Source organism: Protopterus annectens, chromosome 17.part0, assembly GCF_019279795.1.
Source record: "Protopterus annectens isolate FY-2018-M chromosome 17.part0, PAN1.0, whole genome shotgun sequence".
In the NCBI taxonomy this organism is placed as follows: Eukaryota; Metazoa; Chordata; order Ceratodontiformes; family Protopteridae; genus Protopterus; species Protopterus annectens.
Window position 1 is genome coordinate 741,696,254 of NC_056751.1, and position 13,184 is coordinate 741,709,437.

Genomic DNA, 13,184 nt, shown 5'->3' on the forward strand with positions numbered 1-13,184 from the left:
AGTGTAAACACACCTCCAGACTTCCAAGCACAGCATGATGGCGCTTTGTGCGAACAGGCGCAGCTAAGCTCTAATCAGCTTAGAAGTTATTGGACACACCCTCCCTTGATGTCAGCTACCTCTTGTGTGGATAACAACATGGTTCTCTGCCTACATGGATGGGATGTGCGGACACGGATACCCATTTGTGCTATTCAGTAACCCCAGCTTATTTGCTTTGAGATCCAAGCTCAGACCCTGGAAACAACAAGGTGCAAAGCCCTACCATGTTAGCAACAGCACCAATACACCATTGCATATACTCCACACAGGGTCCTGTAATACATTTCTGACACATAATATTACATTTGTTTTTCCAGTTGTTTTTTAAAGTTTTTTTTAATGAGGCATGCCGCACAAACATGCATAAATTATTAAAAAGAATACACACACTGCGTATAATAGTACCGTAGAAGGCAATAATAGTATATAATAGTACCGTAGAAGGCAATAATAGTATATAATAGTACCGTAGAAGGCAATAATAGTATGTGACAGTAATAACAGTGCAAACATGTGAAGAGTTAATGGAAAAGATAAAATATATAATGAGGAGGGGTAGATAAAAATAACTGACATATGATTGTGAATCATTAAAGGAGGATTTTGATTTTTGATTTTGATACAATAGAGTTTATATAATCTGCTTGGAGTACTTTTAAGTAGAAATATACGTAATTAGTTTAAATAAAAGCATTGCCTTAGTTGATTTTGGGTCATTTGAAATTATCAGTGATGTCTGGGTTGCATATTACTTAAAAAGGTATAATGTGAGATATAATACGAGGACTAAAACTGATAAACTGTATTCCTCAAGAGAAATAGGTTCATAGGTTCATAGGTGTGTATTAGGCTAATGGCCCAGGAGCCTTTACAAGCCTAGCCCATAGGATTACCTTGGCATCGTGCCACCCGACTTTAGTCCCCAGTGCATCTGTCAAGTAGAGCCACTGGAGTGATGCCCAGGGTGAATTTTCTATTTCCCATCCACTCATCAAGATTTCTCTTGAAGAGGGCTAGTGATGTGCTCTGTTTGACATGTATGGGAAGTCTATTCCATAGCATGGGCAGTCTGTGGGTTATGAACCTGTCCTTTCAGCATGTTCTGTTGATTGTGGTAATGAGGTTGAAGTCTCTGGAGTGTGCGGTGTGGAGGGATTGGGATTTCTTCAGATGTAACATTTCTAACAGAGCTGGGTCAGACATGGCTTTGTAAGTCAAGCAGAGATCGCCTCTAAGTAGGCAGTATGAGACAGAGAATAGTTGGAGTTTTTTTGAGTTTGTCCATATAGGACAAGTGTTTAAGGCCTAGGATCCTCTTTGTGAGGTACTTTTGCGGCCTCTCCAGTTGTTGCAGGTGTCTAGTGAGGTACATGCCAAATGGGGCATTGTACTCGATGACTGACCTAATGAGGGAAGAGTAGAGGGAGACAATGACCTCTTTCTTCCTGGATGCAAAACCCTTAGTAATGAGATGTGACACATAGAAGGACTTTCTGACCACAGTGACAATGTGGTGGTCAAAAGAGAGGTTGCTGTCAACCTGTGTCCCCAGATCTCTTATAACGCCTTCTGTGTTCAGTGGACTACCATCAATGTGGGAATTCATGGGAACCGGCTTTCTCCCAAAGGGGATGATGACACATGTTTTGGCATTGAGCTTAAGACCACGGTTCTGACACCAGTCATTGGTCTCAGTGAGGCCTTTCTGTAGGATGTTAACATCACTGAGAATTAATTTGATTAAAGCCTTTTTCTGATTGTTGTCGATTACCTGGTCCTTTGAAGGTAAGCATTTTTCTTAATCAAGAGTTCCTTCAAGATTGTCTTCCATCTATTCTAACTTTTTAGAATTCCTGGACAAGGTCAAAGAAATTTTGGACAATTTATTGGGCATGTATTCTAACTGAGAACTAAATGCTGTCTTTTTGTGTTATTTTTCTTGGGCATCGAGCTTGCCAGTAATGGAACTATAGAATACTAAGCTTTAATTTATCTTTTAGACATAATTTTTAAGCCATTATCAATAACCATGTAGATCTTGGCCAGGATTCCTAAATATTAAGCACAATGTTCAGTACAAACACACATCATGTGAATAATTCACTGACACACACAGCATGACTGTGCAAAGTGAAAAATAACTTAGTATGTAGCACATGCAATGATTACATAATGATATAGAAATGAGGAATCCCACGTAAATGAGGCACAAGTAATGCAACTGATGAAAATAAACATGGTTGACTGATTCAGAAATGTATCAGGTACATACCTTTTGGTATGTACCTAACCAGTCATATCCAGCAAATGAAATGTATACAGAGTATCCTTACTAAAAGAATGCAGGGCATAACTAACATGTTTTATGCAGACCACCCCAAAGGCCTATTTCTGTATTTTGTCTCCTACAGGCTGTTGAAGAGGGATGTATGATTGGCGTGCAAGGCATTGTAGGACCCCATCCTGACGGACCTTCTGCAGATCCGTAAAACAAACAGCACGGGAATTATGCATTCTAAAGACTTAAACCTTGCCAATGATATAACTAGGACCTGCTGGAGACATGAGTATGTATCCCAGAGAGTATCCCTTATTTAGAACAGGTTCTTCATCCCTGTGAACCGAATCAAGTGCAACTTAGGCAATTGGATGGGAAACAGGAAACTCATCCCTGGTTTGGCACAGATGTCTCTAATGGACACAGGCAGCCTGTAAATGGCTCATCTCCCAAGTCCCTTTTCAAACTTAATAAGGGTACCAGAAGTTGTCAGAGATTTGGGATGCATGGCTAGACTTAAAAGGCCTCAGTGGTGAGTAGCCTAGTACATACCTATGAACCTATAAAGCAGGTGCACTGCAATGTGGTGAAAATGTGTTCTGAACATTAGGGGGTGTCTGTGTACAGGAGGCTGTAAAGATTTTAGAAATAGCAGCAACTATAGCTGAACAAAATGTGTTAGTGGTTGCCAATGGAGCCAGTGCTGTCACGGTCATTCATGCCATTGCAGAAGGTACCATCAGCTCCTTCTGTAGCAGAATCTAACACCAGGTGGATAGGAAGACCATATAGGAGTTAAATGTACTCTGTTGTCCACAAGAAAAATGAAAGTGGTTACATGAAATGCTCATCCCAATGCATACATTGGTATGTATAGCATTAACCATTTTATTTATTTATTTATTTATTTATTTTACATTTGTTTACTGGGATAGTCCGACTGGATACATGTCCATTTTCAGTGGAGGACCGGGGAGAAAAGCTCCACAAAGACAAACTTACATAGATTACACAGAAGTTAGCAAACAATTATAAAAACAAAGTGATTATATACAATGGGTTAGTAGTGATTCCCTAGCAGGGACTTACAATTGTCAAGGACAGAGAATTAAAAGTAAGAGACATCAGATTGGAAGCACAGCTTGGTTATGTAGTTACAAGGTATGATAATTTCAGAATATGCTTTTAGTTTATAACTTAATCAGGGTTGGTACATGGGCATAGCCAATTCACTTTGAGATACTGTTTGAGGTTTTTTTTGAAGAGACTTTTGGAGGATTGTAGGGTTATATAGTTTGGCAATGAATTCCAGGTTTTGCCAATGAAGTTGGCAAACAGGGATTCACCAGCAGAGTTATTAGCTTTGTGGGTTTGGACCAGTAGTTTATCGGCTGACCGTAGGGATCTTAGATTGTTATATGGCTTAATAATATTTTTAAGTGAGGGTGTATCCTCAGGGTGGTACAAAATTTTGTGCACTATTAAGAGTTGATTGAATTTAATTAATCTGGGCAGTTCTAGCCACTCTAGTTGTTTAAAGTTCTGGCAGTGGTGGGTTCTATAGATGGAGCCAGTGGCGAATCTGGCAATATGATTGTAGCTATGGGACAGCGTACCTAGTTTGGTAATTGTTGAGGTTTGAGAGTACAGGTGAGGCATATAAGAGAGTAGAGAGTGGGTGTAATTGGGCGATTGCAGTCCTAGCCAGTGGGGTTAAAAATCTTAGCTACAGGGACCCGTCTGCAATGAATAGGGGGCGCAGTGTCTATCACAGACATCAGCATTCTGTGTCTTACAGCTTCCTTGACATCATGCTGCAGGATGAGAAGAGCATATCAGGTTCCCCACAACTGCACAGGAGCAAACCATTTTTATGCAGATATTTTGCAACATAGTCCATTTCCCCTAGGTCCTGAGATCTGTAGCTCCACACAGCCCACAGGGACTGAAATACTTCAGTAGAAAGGACCTACAATCCCTCAGTTGCCTGGTGATATGTAATGCCCGTGACATATATAAGGTGTCTGTGTACCATCTTGTAAGTTCCCATGATTCCCACAAATGGCACATGTCCAACCAGTGCCACCAGTCTGTGTGGGTGGACTTCCCATGGGATCATCAAGTTGGTTGATGTACACATAGTCAGGTTGCAAAGGGCAGTATACACACCTATCAGCTGGGGTGCCTTCTGTGCGGAGTTTGCTTGTCCTCCCTGCATTTGTGTGGGTTTCCTCTGGGTGGTCTGGTTTCCTCCCACATTACAAAGACATGTATCTGGAGTGGTTTCCTCCCACATTACAAAGACATGCATCTGGAGTGTTCCTCCTCAGGCCTCCACTGAAAATTGGCTTAGTTCCAAGTCAGACTTTCCTGGTAAACAAATGTTAAATAAATAAATAAATGTCATGTAAGCAGGGTGCTGGTTACATATAATGGTTAAGGTCTTCGCCTCACATGCGCAAGGTACCATGTTCAATCCTGACCTCTGCCCAATTGCCTGTATGGAGTTTCCATGTTCTCCCTGTGTCTCTGTGGGGTTCTTTCTACGTTCCAAAAACATGCTGAATGTTTCCACCTCAAACTCACCCAAGAATGAAGTTGAGTGCAGCAGCACATACTCTAGATGGTGCATAAATGTGGAAAATGTTGCATATATCAACTGCTGTGGGCATTAACTATTGTGTGCAGTATCATCAAGATAGGAGAACATGTATCACATCATCAAGATAGGAGAACACAGATCACAGACATGTGACATGTGTTAGGGGTAGCTACTAAATGGTGTAAAAATTGGCTCCAGTTGATTTGGTTGTGTTGACTAATGTTGTCAAATGGGCATGGGTATTTGCTGGTGATAAGTAGGGTGAGAATCCAACGTACAACAGGGACCCATGTTAATGGTGGAAGGGAGGTATGGGCCCCTATTGGCCAGTGTGTGCTTGTCATAAAGACCAGTAGCCCTGGGTTAATAAGTTACTGTCTGGCCAATGTCCAGTTGCCCATCTTGGATTATCTGAGATAGCTCTGTTGAGTGAAAGCTAGATGTAAAAGCAATGAACCTGCCAAACATGAACTACAAATTGCTGCACTCAGTGTAGGTTCGTTGACAGGACACAGCTTGAAAATGGATGATATGATGGTAAAGAGTAGGCCGGACATCCTATGTATTCAAGAGACAAGATGGAAGGGTAGTGCAGCAAAGTCACTTGACTTGGGGTCCGGAGTCTACTGCTCAGGAGGAGAACTGGCTAGAAATGGAGTGGGAATTGTGGTGAGGTAGAGGCTTCAGAAGGCAGTGTGGTCATCAGAATTAGTGAGAGACTCATGGTAATCAGACTCCAGTGTAAGGATAGGGCACTATTGATAATCTCAGCATATGCCAAACAACAGTGTTGTGATAGTGAGGAAAAGAGTGCATTCAGACAGTAGTTGCAGGACCTATTACATTAAGCAGGACAACATAAACTGGTGTTGATTATAGGTGACCCGAATGCACATATTATGACAGACAGAGTGGGGTATGAGGACTGTCTGGGTTCACATGAGTGGGGAAACAGGAATAAAGAAAGAGAGAGCATTCTAGACTTCTGTCCAGCAAATGGTTTGATGTGGCCAACACATTTCAGCAAGAGAGACAGTCACAAGTCCACATACAAGAGTGGCCAACATGCAATTCAGGTAGACTTCATCCTAGTAAGAAAACGGTACTGGGGTAGAATCGAGACTGAAAAGTCATCCCCAGTGAAACATTCGGTCCACAACATAAACTACTGGTTGCCACAAGCAGTGATCAGAGAAGGCTCTGAGGTCAACAGAGACTAGACTGAAGAGCTGGAAGTTGACTGTAGAGCAAGCAGAATAATTCAAGGAATTACTCAGGGCTCTAACACCTCAGAAAGAAGAGGAAATAGGTGGAGTTAAAGAAGAATAGCACCTCAAAACAGCATGTGAGAGGACTACAGAGCAGATATGGGGCCGGCCAGGTTATGGAAACAAGGTACATAAGGAAAGCTGGTGTTGGAATGCAGAAGTCCAGAAAGTCATCAAAAGAAAGGAGGAGTGCAGGAAAAAATAGAAGGCTAATAGAGGAGCTGCAGTAGCAAAGAACAAGGCATCAGAGGCAATCACTGGCTTCTAGAATGTGACCCAGATAATAGTACAAAGAAAGTCTATCAGGTTGCAAGACAAAGACAAAAACAGACACTATCTTACTTCTTATACAGTCCATAAGATAAACATTCTCCAATTGTAGTTTCTTAAAAGTTTAGAAAGCTTGTTGTCAAACTAATTAAGTAATGTTCTAATAACATCTCCACCTTGTATTATGTTGTGCACATTATGTGCTGCCTGTTCTTCATTAATCAACCATTCATTTAATGGTGGTAGTTTCCAAACATTAATAGCACTACAATTATGTACAGAGTTATGCCTTACATCAGCCACATTGTCATTATGTGTACTAAGAACATTACGCATTTGCCCATCATTATAAGGGATATTTGAAGGCATACCTGCTACGTTGGTGGAATTAAGAGCAGGACCATTAATTTCTTGTTGTCTCACCTCAACAGTTACTGTATTTGAAGAGGTTGCAGTTCGCTGTCCAGGTGGAATAATCTGTGAGGCCGGCGAGCCCAGTATTCGCTGCTGGCTCCTATCATGTCCCATAGTTTCATATGCCAAATTATCCACTTGTTGCTGCCCTTGCAGTCATTAATGATGATGTAAAAATCAGAGAAACGGTAAAAATCAGAGAAACGGTCGGGGAAGGAATAAAAATGGTGGCAAGAAGAGGCAAAACCCTCAAGGACCTAAGAGAGCCTTGTACAAAAGCTACTAATAACTTGCACATGGGTAGGAGTAGTGTGGCATGTGTAACTACTGCAGGTTTATATCCCAAGGTCAATGTGTTGAGATCAAAAACAGAAAATATAGAATTACTGGAACATTTAATTGTAATACAAAAATGGTAGTTTATGTTGCCATATGCCAATTATGTCCGGCATATTATATAAGAAAAACAACTAGAAGTTTGAAAGAGAGAATATATGAGCATATTTATGCAGTCAGAAAAGGGATTTTAACAAATGCATTAGCAAAGCATATATATGAATTTAAAGATCATCTGTTCAAGTTTTGTGTAATACAGCAGATTAAAGAACAGGATAGGGGCGGACCTTGGATTATTCAGCTGGAAAAGGCTAAATTGGTTTGGCAACTGCAACTACATTCATGTGTATGGCGAGGATTAAATGATTACTGCACTATTAATGGTATACTTAAGTAAAAGGCATTGGCTAGGTAGTAAGTAAAAAAGTAGGAAAGTGAATAAATAAGGCATTACTAATAATAATAATAAATAATAATAAAAATAGAATATTATTCATAATACTTTCAGTTTAGGCATTGGTTAGCAAGTTTATATTAATGTGTCTTTAAATGAGGATATAGCAATCACAATTTTATTAATTATTGGGTCTGATAAAAAATGTATGTCTAGTATGATGGATGTAGTAACTTTTTCATTTAATCTGTGAATATTCGTGTGTGTGTGTGTGTGTGTGTGTGTGTGTGTGTGTATATATATATATATATATATATATTATATATATACACACACATATACATGTTTATATATAAAAATTATTTATTGTCTGCAATACAATTATTTATGGAGCATGTTGGCTTAGATGATTAGACATTGTATCGGTATTTTCGCAACAAGTTTTTATGAGTCGTATATTTTTTAAAAAAAGCACTGACTATGTCACTTCCTGTTTGAAAAGGAAATGGCACCATTTTAAATATATAAGAAGGAAGGTTTTAGTTGCTGTTTGCTGTCTGATAAAGTTTGCTATTTGAGACAAATGAAAAGCACTTAACAGTAAATAAAGGATTGTGGTACCTGATGGACAGCTGACCGTAACTTTCTCCTTGTCCTGGTGAGTATGACATATGTGGGTCTCACAATGGACTCACCTATGAGTAACAAATGTGGCTTAGATGTGCTTTGTCTTAAGGGCTTATTTGATGAGACATTGATGCTTGTGTTTTTATGTGTATTGAGTGCTGTAGGTGCTGTATCAAGTGTAGCATGTTTGTGTTCGGAAGGCCTCTGGTGTTTAGATAGGTTTCTGGTGAGTACCTCCTCGTATGATGGTTTATGTGTTGAGTGCATAGTTTGCGTAGGATGTGTAGTATGTGAGTTGGCAACCTGTTCAGTGCTCCTGTTCTGTGCGTGAGAGAAAAATAATTCTGGATTCTTATTGTAGATGCATCTCTCACAGATGCACTTGGGTGATTTAGGTGTAGAGGGTTGTTAGTGTATATAATGCAGTTGCTACACTGCCTCAGGATACCCATGTCAATCAGGCTGGTAGAAGACATGGAGGGAGACTGACCATCCATAATGCTAGGATAAAACCTGTTTTCACATTGGGGAAGGAAAATGAAGGGTTGTGGTATAACTGGGTGCTCTAAATGGGGTCTGAACTAATGGGGCTAAGTACAATTTAAGGACTACTCAGCTGGATCATCGGCAGCTACTGAGGGAACATTTATCTAATGAAATGTTTGCATCTATAACCACCAGTGGTTACCCCCACTCATGACGATGCATGGTGCTGTGCTGCACATAAACAGATGAATACAGTAGAGCAGTGGTTGGTCACCTAACTCTGTGGAGCGGAGTTAAAATAAGTGCAAACCCACACAAATGTGGGCTTATATAGTAACAGTGAGCACATTGAATTAAGCAATTTAATGATTAAAACAGCTCAAAACTGACCCTGTCAGCAACCTTCAATCAGATGAGTCCTAACTTCACTCTCTTGCTACAAGGGTGCAGGGAGCCCTCTCCAAAAAAAGATAGCCTGGTTTATTGCTCAGTTTAAGAAACAGAACCAGATTCAGCAGGCCTGAATCTAGTCTATGCCACAGCAGAGAAAAGTGCAACAAATCAGCAAGAACAGTTTTGAAAAATCAGCAATATAGCAAAAATACAGTTTAAAGTGCAAAAATGCAGTATAACATTGTACTTATGGTTATCAGAATGCAACAGATTCCTTGGAGTGCACAGGTGAATACAGTAGAGCAGTGGATGGTCACCTAACTCTGTCAAGCTGTGTTAAAACAGTGAGCAAACTGAATTAAATAATTTAACCAACAAAAAAGCTCAAAACTGAGTCCTGACAGCAACCTTTAATCAGATGAACCTTAGCTGCACTCTCCTGCCACAGTGGTGCAGGGGGGACCTCTCCAACAAAAGACAGCTTGCTTTAGTGCTCAATTTAACAAACAGAACAAGATACAGCAGGTCTGAATCTAGTCTATGCTACAGCAGACAAAAAGTGTAACAAATCAGCAAGAGCAGTTTTAAAAAAATCATAAATATAGCAAAAATACAGTTTAAAAGTGCAAAATACAATATAAAATTGTGCTTATGGTTAGCAGAATGCAACAAATTCCTTGGACTGTACACACGAATACAGCAAAGCAGTGGCTGGTCACTTGAATGTGCAACACTACACTTGTTACAGGGACTTAGTATGGCCACCTAGAGCATTCATGCATTGTACTACTCCTTGTCACAAATGGTCTCAATACATTTTGCGTGCAACAACTTTGTTAGGAATGCACATGCCATGTATGCAGAGAGTCTGTGGTAGCACTTCTTTCTTCTGATTGGTGGACTTTTCCAGTTGTTGCCCTACTGACACATAATAATTTCATAGACATGCTGCTAGATAGTTTCTCCCTGGGCCTACTCTGAAAATGGGTTCTGTCCCAGTCGGACTTTCCCAGTAAACAAATGTTAAACAAAATAAATAAATAATAAACCATGTACATATGTGGTTTACATATGGCACTCAGAGAGTGTGTCCTGTAATCTCTGGACATCAACCCCCTGTGGCTACTGGCTCTTTTCCTTCCACTCTGCAGTAGACTCTTGTACTGCTATGCACAACACCCCATGTTCAGGCTCCTGTACTGCTATGCACACCCCCATGTTCAGGCTCCTGTACTGCTATGCACACCCCCATGTTCAGGCTCCTGTACTGCTATGCACAACCCCCCATGTTCAGGCTCCTGTACTGCTATGCACAACCCCCTCCATGTTCAGATTCATAGGTTCATAGGTGCATAGGTTCATAGGTAGGTACTAGGCTATCAACCCTGGGGCCTATACAAGCCCAGCCAAAAAGGTACCCTGGCTTTTGCCACCCAAGAAAATTATTTTCCTGTGCCAATGTCGAGCAGAGCCACAGAGGTGATCCCCGGAGTGAATTTCCTATTTCTCATCCAATCATCAAGATTTTTCTTGAAGAGTGCTAATGAGGAGCTTTGTTTGCTATAGATAGGTAGTTTATTCCAGAGTATGGGAAGTCTCTGGGACAGGAATCTATCTCTCCGGCATGTTCTGTTTATTGCGGTGACAAGCTTTCGTTCCCTAGAGCATGTAGCGTGGAGGGATTGGGATTTCTTTAAGTGCAGCATGTCCAGCAGCTCTGGGTTTGACATAGCTTTGTATGTTAGGTAGTGAGCACCTCTGAGTAGGCGATATGCGACGGAGTAAAGCTGGAGTTTTTTGAGACGGTCTGCGTAGGGCATCTGTTTGAGGCCAGTAATCCTCTTTGTGAGGTATTTCTGTGGCCTTTCCAGTTGTTGTAGATGTCTTGTGAGGTACATACCAAAAGGGGCGTTGTACTCTATAATGGATCTAATGAGTGATAAGTAGAGGGGAACAATGACCTATTTTTTTCTGGCTGAGAAACCTTTTGTGATGAGGTGTGCCACGTAGAAGGATTTCCTGACTACTCTGGCGATGTGATTATCAAAGGAGAGATTACTGTCCACCTGTGTCCCAAGGTCTCATCACACTTTTGGTGTTAAGTATACTACCGCCTATGTTGTAGTTCATGGGTACAGAGTTTTTACCAAAGGGGATGGCAATGCACTTTTTGGCATTGAGCTTGAGGCCATGGCTTTGACACCAGGCATCTGTCTCAGTGAGGCCCTTTTGTAGGATGTCCGCATCGTTAGGAGTTTCGATTATGGCTCCTAGTTTGCAGTCATCTGCAAACTTCATTAGCCAAAGACCTTCTGTGTTAGCCTGTACTTCAGAGAAGTAGATACCAAACAAGAGAGGACCCAGGACTGAATCCTGTGGTACTCCACATGTCACTGGTCTGAAGTTGGATTTGGAGTCTGCATCTTTCACGGTGTGGGTTCTGTCAGTGAGCCAGTTGGCAACCCATCTTGTGACATAGGGATTTATACCTAGTTTAGTGAGTTTATCTATAATTCCAGAGTGGGGGATGGTGTCGAAAGCCTTGGCAAGATCTAGATAGGCTGTGTGAACCACCTTACCCTTGTCTATGGCTTTGCTGACTGCTTCAAAGAAGTCTATCAGGTTTAGGAGACATGATCTGCCTTTTACAAACCCGAACTGGGTGGGATCCAGAGTTTGGAGATTACCAGTGTCTTTGTTTATAAGTTCCATGATGATACGTTCCATGGCCTTGCAGACCAGGCTCGTCAGGCTAATGGGGAAGTAGTTCCCAGGGTCCATGGTGGCTCCCCCCTTGTGAAGTGGGATAACTGTTGCTGTGCGCCATTCAGCAGGCACAAAGCCTGAGATGAGGCTATGATTGAACATGGTACTTAGGTGGGGTACCAGTTCATTCTGTAGTTCATGTAGAACGCAGCCTGGGATGTTGTCTGGTCCCATGGATGCTGTGTTCTTGCCTTTGGAGAGTGTGGTTTTTACTTGTGCAGCCATAATTACAGGAACTTTGCATTCTTCCAGTATAGAGATGGGCTCTTTAGGGGGTGAGAGGGGGGTAAAGTTAGCACTGAGCCTATCTGCCAGGATGTTGGCAATATCAGTTGGCTCTGTATATTTAGTACCATTGGGATGTAACTCAGAGCAGATCTGAGTGTTGCCATTGAGATTCTTGACACAGCTATAGAATGCTTTGTGGTTGTCTTTAGAATCAGTGGCAATTTTGTTTTCGTAACTAGCTTTGGAGGATTTTATCAGGGATCGCAGCTTCTTACTGAGGCTGACCAGGGAGCTCCTCCACTTGTGGGATTTTACTCTCTTTTGCAAGAGTTTCTTCCTTCTGTTGTACAGTTTGTTTATGGCAGGGGGGACCACCAGATTGGCTTCCTTTTTTTTGGAGGATAGTGTCTTGGTTCTATTTGGGATAGAACGATCCATGCACTCATGTAAGTGCTTATAAAGTGCAATTGTGTAGGATTCAGTAGTTAACTGTATTGTCCATCTGCATGGGTGTCATGAAGTTCACCACTTCTGTCTTAAGAAGCATGAAGTTGGCTTTGAAGAAATGTTTTACATTTTCAGGCTCCTATACTGCTATGCACAACTCCCCCCCATGTTCAGGCTCCTGTACTAATATGCACAAGCCAACCTCTCCATGTTCAGGCTCCTGTACTGCTATGCACACCCCTACCATGTTTAGACTATTGTACTGATATACACAAACACCCCCATGTTCAGGCTCTTCTACTGCTATGTAACCCCTCCCCCATGTTCAGGCTCCTGTACTATTATGCACACCCCCCATGTTCAGGCTCCTGTACTGCTATGGACAACCCCCCTTCCATGTTCAGACTTCTGTACTGCTATGAACAACCCTCTCCATGTTCAGGCTCCTGTACTGATATGCAAACCTTCCCCATGTTCAGGCTCCTGTACTGCTATGCACAACCCCTTGTGTTCATGCACATGTACTTCTATGCACAACCCCTCATGTTCAGACTCCTGTACTGCTATGCACAGCCCCCATGTTCAGGCTCCTGTACTGCTATGCACAACCCCCCATGTTCAGGGTTCTGTACC